This window comes from Alligator sinensis, unplaced genomic scaffold (assembly GCF_000455745.1).
Source record: "Alligator sinensis unplaced genomic scaffold, ASM45574v1 scaffold713_1, whole genome shotgun sequence".
Taxonomy (NCBI): domain Eukaryota; kingdom Metazoa; phylum Chordata; order Crocodylia; family Alligatoridae; genus Alligator; species Alligator sinensis.
The window spans coordinates 245823-261519 of NW_005842814.1; positions in this window are offsets into that span (position 1 = coordinate 245823).

The window sequence follows — 15697 nt, forward strand, 5'->3', positions numbered from 1 at the left end:
TAGCCTTAGTGTTCTACCAGCTAGAGCTTTTTGTACAGGACAGGAGTGTCAGAAATGTGGAAAAAGAAGATTTAGGTACTGGTTTGAAGATAAGTGATACATTGTTAGGGAAGTAGGAAAAGAGACTGGCCTCAGGGTTCTTGCTTCCTGGAAGGATGGCATAGAGATATACTGATGGCTTAACTTTTTGTTTAGTTTGTGGGTTTGTTTTTTAGTGTTTCCATCTTATAAAAGATCCACTTAGTTGCCCTTTGTCCCGGATATGCTCGTGTGTGAAAGTAACTTAAATTTCTATTTCATTGCCCTTGTGTTAACCTCAATACTAACTCAGAGCATTTTTAAAAGAAATATTTTTGGATGTAGTTCCACGTAAGTCACAAAATAAAAAGCACAAAAGGGCTTCTAACTTCGTGCTGAATATGTTTAAAAGTCTATGAAAAGAGGTATTCAGGGACATGATGCAGTGTTGTCTTGCATCCTCAACACAGCTGCTTAGCAGTGATAAGGAAGCAATGCTCTATTCATGCTGACCTTGTTTCCAAAGCTGCCTTGTCCCATGAACTACTGAAAATAAGGAAGAATTTCCTGTGACATGTTGCTAATGCTGGCATTTAAAGGGGAGTAGAATGAAATCTCTGAGCATGACACATACTGTGCCTAACCACACAGGATTTCCTGTGCTGGAATGGAAGCTTAGTGGAAGCCACATTTTTCTCTTCCTCTTAATTCATTCAGAAAAGTAGAGGTCAGCAGCATGAATTGATATGGCTGCTGTTACCGTTAAAAGCTTAAATCAGCAATTGCTAATGGATATAAGGTAATGCCAGGAGGACTGCAGGGTAACATTGTTTCATTGTAATAGAATAAAGGTGCATTGCATCTGATTATAATTAAAACTATACTAAAAAAATAGTGTGTGGACTGACTTCCAGAGATTAAATGTTGCAATAATTAAAATTCCTACAGCACTAAAACCTAATTCAAGTTGGATAAAAACACATAGTATACTATGTGTTCATCAGTTTGGGGCCATTGGCTGCATTGCATTGTAAGCTATTTCAGTGATATAAAAATCACACAATTGAAGCAGATATTATAAGAGTATGATAGAATCTTATATCATTACCAAGGTTACTATAAAACAATTCACTAATTTGATCCCCCCAAAAAATTCAAGTTGGGGCTTTTCCCCATTCTATAGGAGCTTTAGTTAACAAATTGAATCCCCCAGTTGTTCTTTTATTTTTGGCTGATTTTGTAATATCTACTTTTAGTTTTTCATAACTAAGCCATTGCCTATGGTAAGTAAAGTAAATGTAGTACTATATATGTTAGACAGTTTGGATTTATGCAACTGTCTTGGATTAGATGAAGTGCCTGTGGTTTTAATCTTGTAAAATGAATTGGAAAGATGGGCGGCGGGGGGGGAAATTCTTCAGAGGGCCAGCAAAGGATGTATGTCCATGCATGTAGTCTTTGGGGGCTTATGTGGGTGGTACAGAAACTTGGCGCTTGCTGTCTAGGGTACGTACAGTCTCAAGGAGAGGTGAGATTGAGTCAAATAAGGCCACCTGATCTAAGGTAAATTGAAATGAGGGAGGGTGGGGGAACTTGGGGGAATTAAGAGGAGGAAGCAGGGTCATCAGGGGCTGGTGGGGTCTGGGAGGGTTTGGTGGGATGGGGGGGTGGTGTTGGGGGGATAAGGGGCTTCTTTTTCCCCTCTCCCCTGGGGCCAGGGGATACTTTTAGCCCCCCCGACCACTCTCTCCCCCAGATGAACACAGATGAACAACACCCTTCCACCCCACAGCTAACCAATCCAGCCTGCCCCTCCTCCCAACTTACTTCTTGGCTACCAGCACCAGCAAACACCAGTAAAACCATCACTAGGAGCACGTTATGGGATGGGGGGGGGGAGGGGCGAGAGTGGGCCTGACTGGTCCAGGGGGATGGTTGCCATCTGGGGGTGGGCCGAGAGGCTTGGGAAGCTAAAAATAGCCCAGTGTCAGGGAGCAGGGAGGAAAAGCATAGTCCTGGGCCTGGGGCCAGTAGCTGGCCTTTCTTAGTCCCCAGGCTGCGTTGGGAAATTTATAGAAGTTCAGTGAAGAGTCTCACGTGACCTGATCTAAGTTAGACTACCGCCAAGGTATAGTGAAACTTAGATCAGGCCAGCCATTTTTAGATCGATCGAACCTTCCCAAATTTCTGTACAATTCACACTTAGATTGACCTCACTAGGCATCTAAATGTAGGATCTGAACCTGCGAAAACTAAATTAGATTGAGTGGCCATTTTTAATGCAGTCTAATCTCCCTGAAAGTCTTTATGTACCACTTGAGGTGCTTGTACTTGCAGGGTATAAAGATTGCTTGAAAATGCTGGTATAGTTTTCATCCAGTGATTCAAGCAATTTTTATTTTAATTGTTATCATTTTCATGACCATTAAGCTGGCACAAATTGTCAACCTAAGGTTGGAATAATTTTACTGAACTTGAAATAGCTTTTATTTAGCTGTAGAAATGCTGAATAACAACTCTTCTGGAACTTACATGTCTTAATGATTCACAGCGTAAATGCAGCATTTCTGTTGCTGTTGTCATTTCTTCCTTGGCATTGGAAGATAAATTCCAGAGTCCTAAGATCTTAAATTTTCAAAAGTGCTAATGAACCCAGTCTTGGGAATTTTCTCTGGAATCATGATTAAGACTTCATGGTATGCAGAGTTTGAAGAAATAGGCTCAGTCCTGCTTAGCACTTTTTTCCCGTGTTATACTAGCCAGAATGACCCCCTTTTCTTCTTTAATAAGCCTATTTTTGTTTTCCCTTAGCTAATCAAATTGGATTATTGGAAGGATATTAGAAGCTAGTCTTTATTTAACTTCTGTCCCATTTTGTTTTGACATGAAAATATTTAGATGCAACTATTTTGCATATACAACAATTCCCTTTTACACAAGGATTTTTAAAATACCACTTTACTTATATTTTGGTTTTGTACTAAATTAAAAAGAACAGAAGCATCCCTTGGAACTACTACAGATGGATTGGTATGCAAATGGTACTTACTAGATTAGCAATTGGATGATAGGTTAAAAAGCAGATTTTAAAACACATTTTTTAAACAAAATATTCTTTGTACCTGCTTTCCCATAATCCCATCATGAATTATTATTTTAACAAAGATTTATTTTGGGGGCTGTGATATACAGGATTGCCCAAAAGCCAGGACCCATAGGCATGATCATTTTTTTTTTCTTTTGTTCTTTTTCAGGTGAAAAATGCCCATTTCAAAAGAGAATTGAGAAATGTGTTGAAGTTAATGGTAGTCAGTTTGAACATTTATTAGAATAAATGTTATAATGCCCCTGGGTCCTGACTTTTTCATCACCCTGTACAGTAGACAGAACATTGATTTACATTTTTTTTAAATCTTGATTATAGTCTCTTAAGCCATTGCGAAGTAATAAAGAAAGAATGAGAGCTTTAAAATGCAACTTTATAAAGGTGTTAAACTCTTTATAAACTTGAAAATAATTTAAACCTGAATGACTGTATATAAAATGATGGAAATACATATGCTATGCAGTGCATTTGAAATACCTAAAAAAATAGGTGACAAAATGTATTTAATCAAAATCATACCATTGTATCCAAAGTTATGTATTGCAAATTGAAATGCAAAGATGGATGTAAAATAGAATATTAAAAATACAGATTAACATGTTCTCTCTTAACTTGTAAAAGATTGAGGTGTTGCTGACATGCCAGAGAAGCAGTTGTAAAACTTGAGGTTAAATGTATACATGCTGTCTTCTTAGAGCAGTGGTTTTCAAACTTTTTTTTTGACTCAGCACCCCTCCTTGGACTCAAGGCATTTTCTGATGGATGCCAGCTCTTAGTTTTCACTTGTTTTTTGCCTACAGAAAAATAATAGAGCAGTTTTTGTGTTATAAAGAACTCGGACCACAACAGGGCAGAATGGTTTTGACAGTATGAATTCCTATTTGGAATCTTTTACCTTGTGAATCATGTTTGCACACCTAACAGTGCTAACGTTAGTTCATGTCCCATGGTATCTTTGAAAGGATCTCAAGGCACCCCAGCATGCTGCATAGGGCTGCCAGCTGTTTGAATCTATTCCAGGAGGTTTCTGGAACACCAGCGTGCCCATGACACATAACATGAAGGTACCCACATGTTTGTGTGTATCAGTTACAGATTAGGGTGTGGAGACTTTGTCAGGAAGGCAAATGTATGTTACTGTTGCATTTTAAAAACCCACTGGACTACCGTATAAATTGGATTCAACATTAAATATTTATTTTAATGAATGCCCTATCGCTTATCTCCCAGGTAAGACTCAGCAGTCTACTGGAGATTTGTATCCAATTCCTGGAGACTCCAGGGCAATCCTGGAGGGTTGGCAACCCTAATGCTGCAGCACCCTGCTTGAGAATCACTATTAGTTTCTGCTCAGCCATGATTTAATGTGGTTCTTACTATTGCAGTCTTAAATTGCTTAGCACTGCTTCTCAATTTTCAGTTTGGTTTGGTCACTAGAACTCCTATCGCTGACAAAGAGGCCACACCTCTAACCAATTGTGGATTTTGCGGACATCACCAAGGTCTTCACAACTGTTTGCTTCAGTTGTTTATGGTGCAAATGTCCAGAATGTAACTGCTCAAGTGGGTGGAAATATACTCTGTTTTCTGTATTTGTTGCAGAAATTCTAGGTATTGATCATTTGTACACAGAGTTCCAGATTGGGACCAAACTATTTTCAGAACTGACTTCCCATTTTAATCCACTGAATAAACTACGGTCAAACTTACTCCCAAGGATGGAACTTGTTACAAAGGCAAGTCATTTTCAGGGGTGGTTCCATTTCCCTTGAGATAAGTGAAACAGACTTGGTTATGTTGAAAAAGCTGTAACAATTCACAGCTTCTTTGTTTAGGGCTTCACAATTGATTAAACTGTTTATTCTTGACCTCCTATCTGACAAGTCATTTTTTAAAAGTAGCAAACAACTGAGAAGGGCGTGACTGTGGTTTTAAGTTGGAGTATCATGTATTTACTTGCACTCTATATGTACCTTCCCCCAAAAATTAGTCAACCAAAATTGGGGTGCATATTTTAAGCAAGGAAGCTGACTTACATGCTGGAATGGATGCACAGGGTGCTATCATGGCTTCTGGAAGCTGTGCTGCCTTTTCTTCTCTTCCCAGCTACGTGGAGATGGTGTGAAGCCTGCTGCTCAGGTCATGCACTCTCCCCTTGCAAACTGGGGAGCCCAGGCTTTAACCCCATAGCCTCTGCCAAATGGGCAGCAGCTGTAATGGGGTTAAAGCTTGAGTTTGCAGAGCTTGCAAGGAGAGGGTGTGTGATGCATGTGCCCAGGAGCATTCAGCCATAGTGAGCCCATGCTGTGGCAGGGAAGACTGGAAAAGTCTTTTTTTCCCTTCATTCTGTCTTTCCAAACAAAATGCATGTTTTATTTCAGGGCATATGGTTGATGAGAAAAATGTTACTTGATGGACTTGAAATCCTGTAAAATATGCACGCAGAAACAGTGATAGAGTGCCCTGTTGATCAGTGGTGATGCGTAGGAGGTACATAGGGGTGCACGTGCACCCCCTGAGAGTGCTGGTGCACTCCTTGTCAGGCTGCGCTCCCCACTCAGGCAACAGGCAGCGGGGCCAGCCGGGAGTGCTGGTGCCCCCCCGCGAGCTCCAGCTGGGGAGTGTGAGTGCTGGATGTAGGCCATGGCCGCTTCCAGAAGCCCCGCGGCCACATCCAGGAGCACTGCGGCTGCTTTTGGGAGCAGCGTGGCCGCTCACTGGTTGGTAAGTTTTGCTGCGGGAGGATCCCCCCCAGTCGGCGCAATTGGCTGTGGGGCAGAACCCCCCTTGCTGGCTGACTGGTAGCTAGAGGGCACGTGCTCCCCGTGACTAAGGTGGCACCAGTTGCCCATGCTGTTGATGCCTGTAATCTTCTAATAAAAAAAATTGCTTGAGAAAGAATGCATTTATAGCAAAGGTTCAGGTTAGCTACTTGAGTTGATAAAAGGGCCAAAAGGAGGGTTTGGGGAAAACAATTTAGAAAGTAGTGAGCCTCTCTTTTAGAGTGAGGGAAATCCAGTACGTTGCTTAGTGCATGCCTTAAATTACATCAGCACTCATCGCTATGGTTGTGTGCTTCTCTTTCAATGATGTTTAATGAATGAATTGCCAAGAATGGTTTTGCATCTGTGGTTTATGAATGAAACATCTGATTGCATATTATCATAGTGTCCTTCCTGTTTGGCATTATGATTTTTCTTTATTAGAAACTAACCCCTTTTCCCTTTGATTACTACCCTTTAAAAATCATATTTTCAGATGAGAAAGAGTTGTTTTTAAATGTGTGTTACCTGACTTTACCCAGGGCTGTAGTATGCCATAGAGATGAATCTAAAAACACAACATATTTGAGAACTGCATGCTGATAAAGTATGTGCTTGGGTTTTTAGCATGCAGATGTTACGCAATTGGGCTTTCAGCATGTAATTGCTATTTTACCATGCAGTTACTATCATCTTGAAATTGTGCATACAAAAGACTGGTTATACCAGTGGTCAATTGTGGAGCCTCTGACGGTCAATCTCAGTCTGTCAGAGGCTTCACGATTGGGAGCAGCAGGATGCACATGGCTGGGCTGAGCCACGCCCCCTGCCATCCGGGCCAGGCTGGGTGAGTGGGGTCAGAGCCTGGGCAGCTTGTCTGGAAGGCCAGTGGGGCAGGGTGGGGGGCGATAGATCCTGGGGTGCCCTTTACTTACAAAAAGTGATCTTCACCATGAAAAGGTTGGAGACCACTGAGTTAGACCCTAACCTAAATGATTGTGAGGGCAGTTACTTAGAAAGTATGCTCAATCATAGTTCCTTGAAATCACATATTCCTAGATGGGAAAATTCTTGATTCCTATTATTAGAGAGATAAAATGCGCTCTGTTACGTGTGTGTGTGTGTCTGTTACATGTGTGTGGCTTAAATCGCCATGTTAATGGGGCTTGGTAGAAGAAAGATCAACAAATAACATATAGCCTGCCCGACAGTAGCAAGTGTCGTGCCCCCCTCCCCTTTTTTATTTTATTTATAGATTTTCCTCTTTTTCTCTTTCAGAAAATTCAGGTACCATAACAGTTTAGCCTGGATGATTGTTTTATATTGTCAGTAAAAAGTAATGTTCATCAATAATTTTCATACTTTATGCATGTACATGTAGTAAGTGAAAGATGAAAAAATGATCCTTAACGTAGCCTGTTACTACTGTGGGATAGTAACATCATTCTATCAGCATTTGAACTGGGGAAATTACTGGAGATTTAATTAAAAAATTACCTGTGATGTGTGTGTAAAAAAAAAAAACAAAAACAAAAACAAACAAACAAAAAACAACCCAAAAAACAAAACAAAAAAACAAACCCCAAAACAACAAAAAGTCTTCCTCCCCAGCCTAGCATAATTGAAAAATAGGACTGAAAGGGTCATAAGGTCATCTAGTCCAGCCCTTTGCTCAAGGCAGAATCATCTTTTTTTTCCCACTATCCCAAACATATGTGGATACATACAGCCATTCACCACACCTGTTCTATGTTCATGTGACTTGTTTTCAGCCACACAAATGTAGACTGGGAGTGTACAGTTGTTTGTAGTGCCATAGCTGTGTGGCGAACCCAGGTTAAATAAATTGGGGGGACGGGGGCAAGCAGGTCTGCAGGGTGGGTTATCAGTCCAAGGGTGGGGTGGATCAGGCTTAGAAAAAGCTCATTCAGGATTAGTGGGGTAGGAAGAGCACAACCCCAGGGCTGGGGCCAATGACTGGGTTTTCTCAGGTACAGGGCTGCACTCTGAACGTGTACAGGTATTTAATAGATAAAGCTAACCCTTTCTTACTCTAAGTTAGCTCACTTCCTCAGGTGAACTTAGATTGGGCCACCATTTTTTGCCTCATTTAATCCCTTTAAATGCCTACACAAATGGGTATTTAGATCAACCTAACTTTCATTAGGTCAATCTAAATGTAACAGCTCTGCGTACCCTATGGTTAAGTATAGATGGTCAAAAAGTCTGAGGCTGAATTGATTCAAACTTTGCAGGTTTGTCTAAACTGCAGAGATTAAACTGAGAAGCAAGTGAACACCCATTCACTTCTGATTTGGGGAATGCAGCCACATGCCTGCAGTAGCTCAAGCCAGAAGCCAGGGGGCACTAGAGCATGCCTCCCAGCCTGCCAGCCACTGCCAGAGGGAAAGGACTGAAGCTCCAAGGCTTGTCCTTGGTCCCTGCTTGAGTGGAGGGGGTGTGGCGAGGCCCCAGCCCAGGGCTAGCAAACTGGAGGGTGGTGGTTTAAATCCCCTCCCTGGCCCACATGGGACCCCAGTCCGGGTCTACTTGGGCAGGGGGACACTGCCTGCCAGGCTTCTGCCTCCCCCCTGCTTCCTGCTTGAGGGAAGGGGAGGGCAGCTTCTGCTAGCAGGCTGAGGAGGTGATGAGTGAGGAAAAAGGTAGTGGCATTGAATTCATAAAAAACTTGAACAAGAATAGTCCTTTCTCTGAAGTGAGTATGTATTGAACACAGCAATTTGCAACCTCAAGCAGACAACAAAGAACAACCAAAAATCTTTGCCTAAGCTAAGATACAACACAGTAAAACACAGTGAGAACACACACAACTTTGTCTAACTTAAAATGCAATGTAATAAACCAAAAAAGACAAGAGAGAGCCTTGCATAAGTCACGTATAATCCTGTGGGCAGAGTGTCTTCTTACAGCCAAGTTCTCAAAGTCCTAATTGGGGAATCAGCAGGTAGTTTTAGGTGTTGGAGTGGAGATCCCACAGGCCTCATTTATACTTGGGTTTTTACAGGCGCACTTGGACTCCCTTCTCCTCCTTGGGTACCTTGACATTAGTAAGCTTGTCACTGTCACCTCTCATGCCTTCAGTGTCTTTTGTCTCTGCTTAGGTATTCCAGTCTCCCACCTTTTACAGGTTCTGCTTTATAACAGAAATGTCATTTTCTGCTTTCTTTGGTCACACCAACCCAAACAGTCTGGGACCCTCTCCTGTTCCCTTAGTTCCGTCTCCAGCCCATACATGTGATGATTGTTCCAGATCTTTGCCAACACCTCCCACCTCTCAGTCTGGTCCTGCAGAGCTTGGCCCTGTGCTCACAGGTGGCAGGGGACCAGTCCCTCCAGCCCTAGTTCCCTAGCCTCTTCCTCCTGCCCCATGGCCTGGGGTAGGGTTACCATATTTCCAGTTTCAAAAAAGAGGGCACCTGTTGGGGAGGGGTGTGAGGAGAGGGGGAAGTGGTTGCTACTTCTATACCCTGCCTTACAAAATCCTCAATTCCCCCAGGCCTCCCCCGTGGGTGCTGTGACATCCTTTTAAGGGATACCATGCAATATTAGCACTGCTAGGTATGAAAATACCTGCACGTGGCTCTCAAGATCTATACCTAGAGATTTCAAATAGGAATCCATTGTGTCAAGAAGACTGTAACCTATTGTCATTTTTTCTGAGTTCTTTGCAACAGAAGAATTGCTTCAAAATAATCTATTATTTTTCAGAAGCTAAAAAGCCAGTGAAAGCTAAGAGCTGGCATTTTCTGAGGGATGCTTTGAGTCTAAAAAGTTTGAGAACCACTGGATTAGAGCAATTGCCAGTTCAGTTACCTTTTCTGCCTCAAGTGATTTATACCTACATTTCCTACCTTCCTAGAGGTGTTGAAGTCCCTGAGAAAAGCACGATTCCTATTGGGTAGTTTCGGTGCCTTTTCAATGAGCTGGTTGTGGGTGAATTTTTTTCTGAAGCCTCTAATTCTTCCAGACATGATGTAAGGAAGTATAGGCACCTAACTCAGGGCTGTGAATTCTGCTGTGGCAGGAAAACACCAAAACTGTAAGAACCTCAGTGCTGAGTTTTATGACGCTGCAGACCTTTGAATGTAGCCTCAAGTTAGTGTTTTAAAGTGCTTTTAAATACAGGTTGCCAAACCAACAAAGTATTTGGGTATTTGGTGTCCATGTTCCAACTCTTGAAAATGTGACTTTCCCTGTTCATCGCCCACAGTTACTTTAATGTCCCGCATCAGGCTACCATTTGTGAATAACCTGGAGCTGTTACAACCTTCAGACCTAAAGGTAGTACTATATGTATGCATTGTACACACACAATGATGTAGCTGGTTGAAGTCTCTCTCTCTAGTAGCTGTTTGGTCAGTAGAAGCAGACTGCTAAATTGCTTCCTTATCAATTGAGAAAATTACTGCTCAAGCTTTTTTAATGGGATATTGTATCACGTAGGTATGTTTTATTTCTCTACTAGGAAAAATATGAATGAAGGATGAATTTGTATATTCTGGAACAGTATAAAGTTTTGCATTCCATGACTCTTTTTATACTACAATTCAAATTGTATCCAGTTCAGATTATTTAAAAACTGTATTCCTTTTCATTCGGAATCAGTGGTGATAGACTCCAATAAGGAGGGAAAAAAGCTAAAAAGTTATAGTATTGAATGGCAGTTGCTCCAGTGTACTGGGACTCAACAGGTAAGGACCACGCTATCCTAACATGTCAATGTGTTACACCACAGAGAGGTTTGATAAGCCTCCTAAATCATTCTGGCAAACTGGATTCACAACAATGTGAGTGTGTGTCTTTGTTTCCAAGTACGATTAGGCATGATTTGCACAATGTTTCAATTCTGGATCTGAAAGGCAATAATCAAACTATCTCTTGTGTTGTAGATTAATTCAACTATCTTTTTATTAATAATTTCATTTAGTAAAGCAGGAAAAATAATTTCCCTCTCCCCATTCCCACTCCCCAGGGAAAACTTTGAAACTGAAAACTGCAATATTTTATTCAAAATAGCACCACCTGACTGATGACAGTTGTAGATTCCTTTAGGTGCTGAGTTCTTCAACCAGACAAAATCCTGTATGATTTTGTTCCCTTTGCGGGGGGAGGAGACACATGATAAGAGTTCCTGACCTGGGTGAAGAATGAATTGGAGAAGAATGAATGGAGGCATAAGGCACCCAGAATAGTTTCCAGGAGGTACTGTGGTGAGCCTTTTAATTTAAATATTACAGGTTTTAGTTGGAAAATTTTGTTTTGTTTTTTTACCAAAATGTTCCATGGACAGCTGATGATTTTTGCAAAAAATTCTTTGTCAAAACCAATTTTCCATCAAAACTGAGAATTGATGAAAGACTTTCATCTAGTCTCATCATTTAGGCTACAGACAGAATTTACACATAATCTAGTTTAAGTGATCAGAAACCAGTTTAAACCTGTAACAGAACAGAAGTTCAGTGCACATAAACCAGTTTGAAAATGGCTGAAACAGGTTTAATATAAACCTGATTGAATGTAGTATCAGACTTAACTGACTGAAGTCAAACTGGTTTATGGAACTTCTGTCCCAGACCCCTTCCTGGTTTAAGTTAAATCACAGTCCCCCAGCATGCTTTTGTGCCCTGGGCTGGGCTGTGCTGTGCTGTCTGTTCCAGAGAGCAGGGCTGGCCCCACCCCTCTGCTCCCTAACTGGACCATTGTTGGCTGGCTCCCTGGCCTCACTGACACCCTGTGGCAAACCCCAGCTGGGGTCTGAGGCTGGGGTGGGGGAGTTAAATCCCCCTTTCCCTGAGTACAGAGCTGCCCTGCCCTTCTAAAACTGTGGACTACAAATCCAAGAGGCACCTGGAAGCAGGAAGAAGAAGTGACAAGCAACCCTGAGAGTCCTGTTACTGTGATTGCAGACTACAAATCCCAGATACTTCAGGGCAGCAAATCCCCCCCGGGCAGAGCATGGGCTGGGGCCTGGCCGTGCCCTCTCCGTTCCAGCAGGGAGCAGGGAAAAGTCTTGGAGGGCTCTCTTCCTTCGGCAGTGGCTGGCAAGTGCACTCTAGCACCCCCTTGGTTTTTGGCTTGAGCTACTGCAGGCATGTGGCTGCATTTCCTGAATCAAAAGTGAATGTGTGTACATTTGCTAATAGGTTCAATATCTGCAGCTTAGACTAACCTGCAAAGACTGAATTAATTCAGCCTCAGGCTTTTTGACTGTCTGTACTTGGGCTTAGAGGTGTGTGTGCTTCTGCGTAGATGTTCTGAAGTTTTCTGCTGGTGATCATGCCTCAGTCTTCTATATGGACAACCTTTTAAATCCAGTGTATGTCCAGTATATTTGGACTTGCAAGCAATTCCTTGTGCAACAGATTGGTGATGGTTACAAATAAGTTTTTTAACTCTGTAAACTTGCCTTTGTGTTAGATTGTCTTCAAAATTGACAGACTATAATTCATCAGATGCTGTGGAAGGACAGCATAGAGCAGTGTATACAATGGAGTGAGTAATCTGAATACCAATAGTGGGAAAACAGAAGGAGGGGAGAATGGGAGGGACCATGGTGGGTGAGAGATGCAAGCAAAGAACACATAGGAACAAAGAGGTCACAAAAGCTAATCAAGATAATGGGATAAGAATCCATAGTCCCTGTTTAAACTATACACAGTCCAGTTTGTACATGGTTTCTTGTTCTGCAATTTTTTGTTCAAACTTAAAAAAAAATCTGCCTTCAATACTGAACAGCAATCCTGAGGCCAGCAATGGAGTGTTTTGGGAGGTTAAAGTGTTCTGATGCAGGCTTTTGTCTTTCTGTAGTTGATGTCAGAGCAGTGTTCATTCATTCATTCATTCATTCATTCATGCACTTGGAGATTGCCCTGTCTGTCCAATGTAGACAGCAAATGGGCATTATAAGCAGGTGATGGCATATGACATTGGTAGATTTGCAGGTGAATGAACCTCAGCTGTTGTACTTCTTGGTATTCAGTCTGGTCATGATGTGGTCTGTATTGATATGGGGGCACAGCAGGCACTTGGGTCCATTGCAAGGCCTGGTACTTTGGTGATGATGGGAATTGGCTATTCCGTTGTGTGGGAGATGTCTTCTGAGTGCACTTATTCCAAAATGTAAATATGTTCTAGACTAGCCAAGTATAATCATAAAGACACTGGACCAAGTTTTCTTACAATGCATTTGACTGGTAGGAAAGTTACAGCATGTTAACTAATCAATCATAAAATATTTTGGAACAAGTAACTTTTTCTTTAAATGATTTATTCATTTAGGTAGAATTCTGGAAGTTGAACTGTAATATTTTATATTTATGGAGAACATGAATTCAAATAGATTTAATTGCTGAAGATGTAACACATTAAAATACTGAAATGTTTTGGCAACAGAACAACCGATGGGACCAAGAAGATGAAAGACACATTATTTTAGCAAATGAAGAAGTATCCTAAGTCTCTCTAGTCATCAACATCTTGCATGTTTTTGAAGCATATGTGTTTCATTTCTCAAATTAAGTAGAAAGGAAAAAGTTAAATGTGAGTGCATTTATGCTGCCTGAGTAATATGGATTGGAGACATGAAGGCAAATGTGCAATTACAGGAGATTAGGCTCTTAAGGTCTGATGTTTAAATCAATGGAAACAATCTTATTCGCTTTATTTAAGTTGGATTGGGTCCAGGGAATCTAATTCTACATGGTTTTGAGCCGCTGAGAGGTACTGGGTACCTTCAGGCCCAGTACAGCCAGTGGAAGTTGTGGAATATTTCTCAGCCTTGGCAGGCAGCGATCAAATTCTGAAGGTCTTTCTTTCTAATCCAAAATATTCTCTTAGAATGTTAAGCAGTCTAAAGCTAATGAAATGGACTCAGAGATTCAGATTTCACAGGTAAATGGGCAAGAGAAGAATTCTGTGATTTGTTTTGTAGAAGCAGCACCAGTGACAAAATTAATAAATTTGGGGTCAGAAAAGACTGCATGAAAGGCAGTACAACCACATTTTGAGCATTACTGGTGACAAATGTTGAAAGTGATCATAGCAACCATCACCAGGGCAACCACTGAAATTCTGAAAAATGCTAAGGTCAGATGTGAACACTAAAAGAAATTCCATCTTGATTAACAGCTTCTGGATCTATCAATCTTCCTCTCTCCAGCATTCATAGTATAACTGAAGTAGACAATGTAACTTGGGAGGGAGAAATGGGGTGGAATTTCTTTAGAGTAAAGAATAGAAATATATACTGAAAAAACTGACAACCCAAAAAGGAAATTGTACACATGCACTCAGTATCTAAGGCTAGAATGAAGTTGGCTTTCTAATTATGTCCAAAGGCACACAATTGCAGCAGACTGCCAGATAAATGGCTACGTTACATAGTTGTGGTGGACATTGTTACCATGAAGGAAAAAGTACTGGCAGGGCTGGTCTAATCATTAGGCCAACTAGGTGGTCGCCTAGGGCACCAAAATTTGGGGGTGGGGGACAAAATTACATGTAGAACAAAATAACAGGAACATTCATTCTAAATAACAGCCCTGGCTGGCTGTTTATAATTGTGCTAGAGTTAATGAAAAGTGTGAAACAATCATTTTTTTGTTGTTGTTTTATTGTTCATTTCCAATATCAAATAAGTACATGTAAAAGTTCATTCTAGACTTATTTTCCTCTATGTTGGAAGTGGTGGGGGCACTGAGGGTACACAGTTTGCCTAGGGCGCCAATTACCTTTGGACTGGCCTGAGTAGTGGCATGCACGCAGTATAACAGTTTGTCTAAAATGTAATAATATATAAACAGTTTTCTATGATAAATCTAAATATTAAAAAAGCAAACTTGTTTTATGAAGTTAATGATCTCATGCAAACTGTCTTCTCTCTTAGGTGTAATGGGACTGTTTCCTAACACCTCAAGCTTTGAGATTGGTTAAAGAGATTTTTGCTTTTTATTCTCAGTTTGCCAGTTGGGAGGAAGCATCTCTTTACAAATATATACCAATTTACTCTATGCCAATGTAGAGTAAATGGATAATTTCAAATCCTAGACTTGTTTTTCCAGGCCCGAGCTAATGATGACTGCTGCTTCCCAGCTCCATTGCTGTCTATTGTCAATTACTTTAACAATTGTAAAATGACCTACCACCCCAGATTTTCAGGGACAATCCCTGTTTCAGACCTGCATCCCTTTAGGACTCCCTGAAATAGGACTTCTGTCCTGAAATTGAAAAAATGGTATTAACTTGACACTAGGTTAGGGGCGGGCAATTATTTTAGTTGGAGGGCTACTTAACAAGGTTTGGTGAGTTTTTGAGGGCTGCATGGGCCACCTTGCCTCTTGACAGTTGCCCCACCCCCTGGTCATCATCTTGGGATCGGAAGTCGCGCTCCTAACCCCTGATCTTTGCCACTACAAGTTCCTTCCTTTGTACCCCAGAAATACTCCTTTGAGAGGGGAGGGGGTTGCCATCTTTGAACCAGGAAAAAAACAAATCATACTCTAAAAGTCAAACACCTACTATAAAATATTTTAATTTTATTTTTTTAAAATTGTTGTCATTATTTGAGTTTGCGTACTGTATATAGAGGTGATTTGCATAATTATTAAAAATAATGTTTTGGTCTTGTATATTGTGTAGTGGGGTGTGTGGTGGGGGTTTGTGAGGGGTGTGGCTGTGTGTGTGGAGGGTGGTAGGGTACGTTGGGGAGTTGTAGGGGCAAGATGTGGGTATGTGGCATTTGTGGTGTGTGAGGGATGGTGGGGGGGCAGGGTGAGGACCTACCTACAGACAC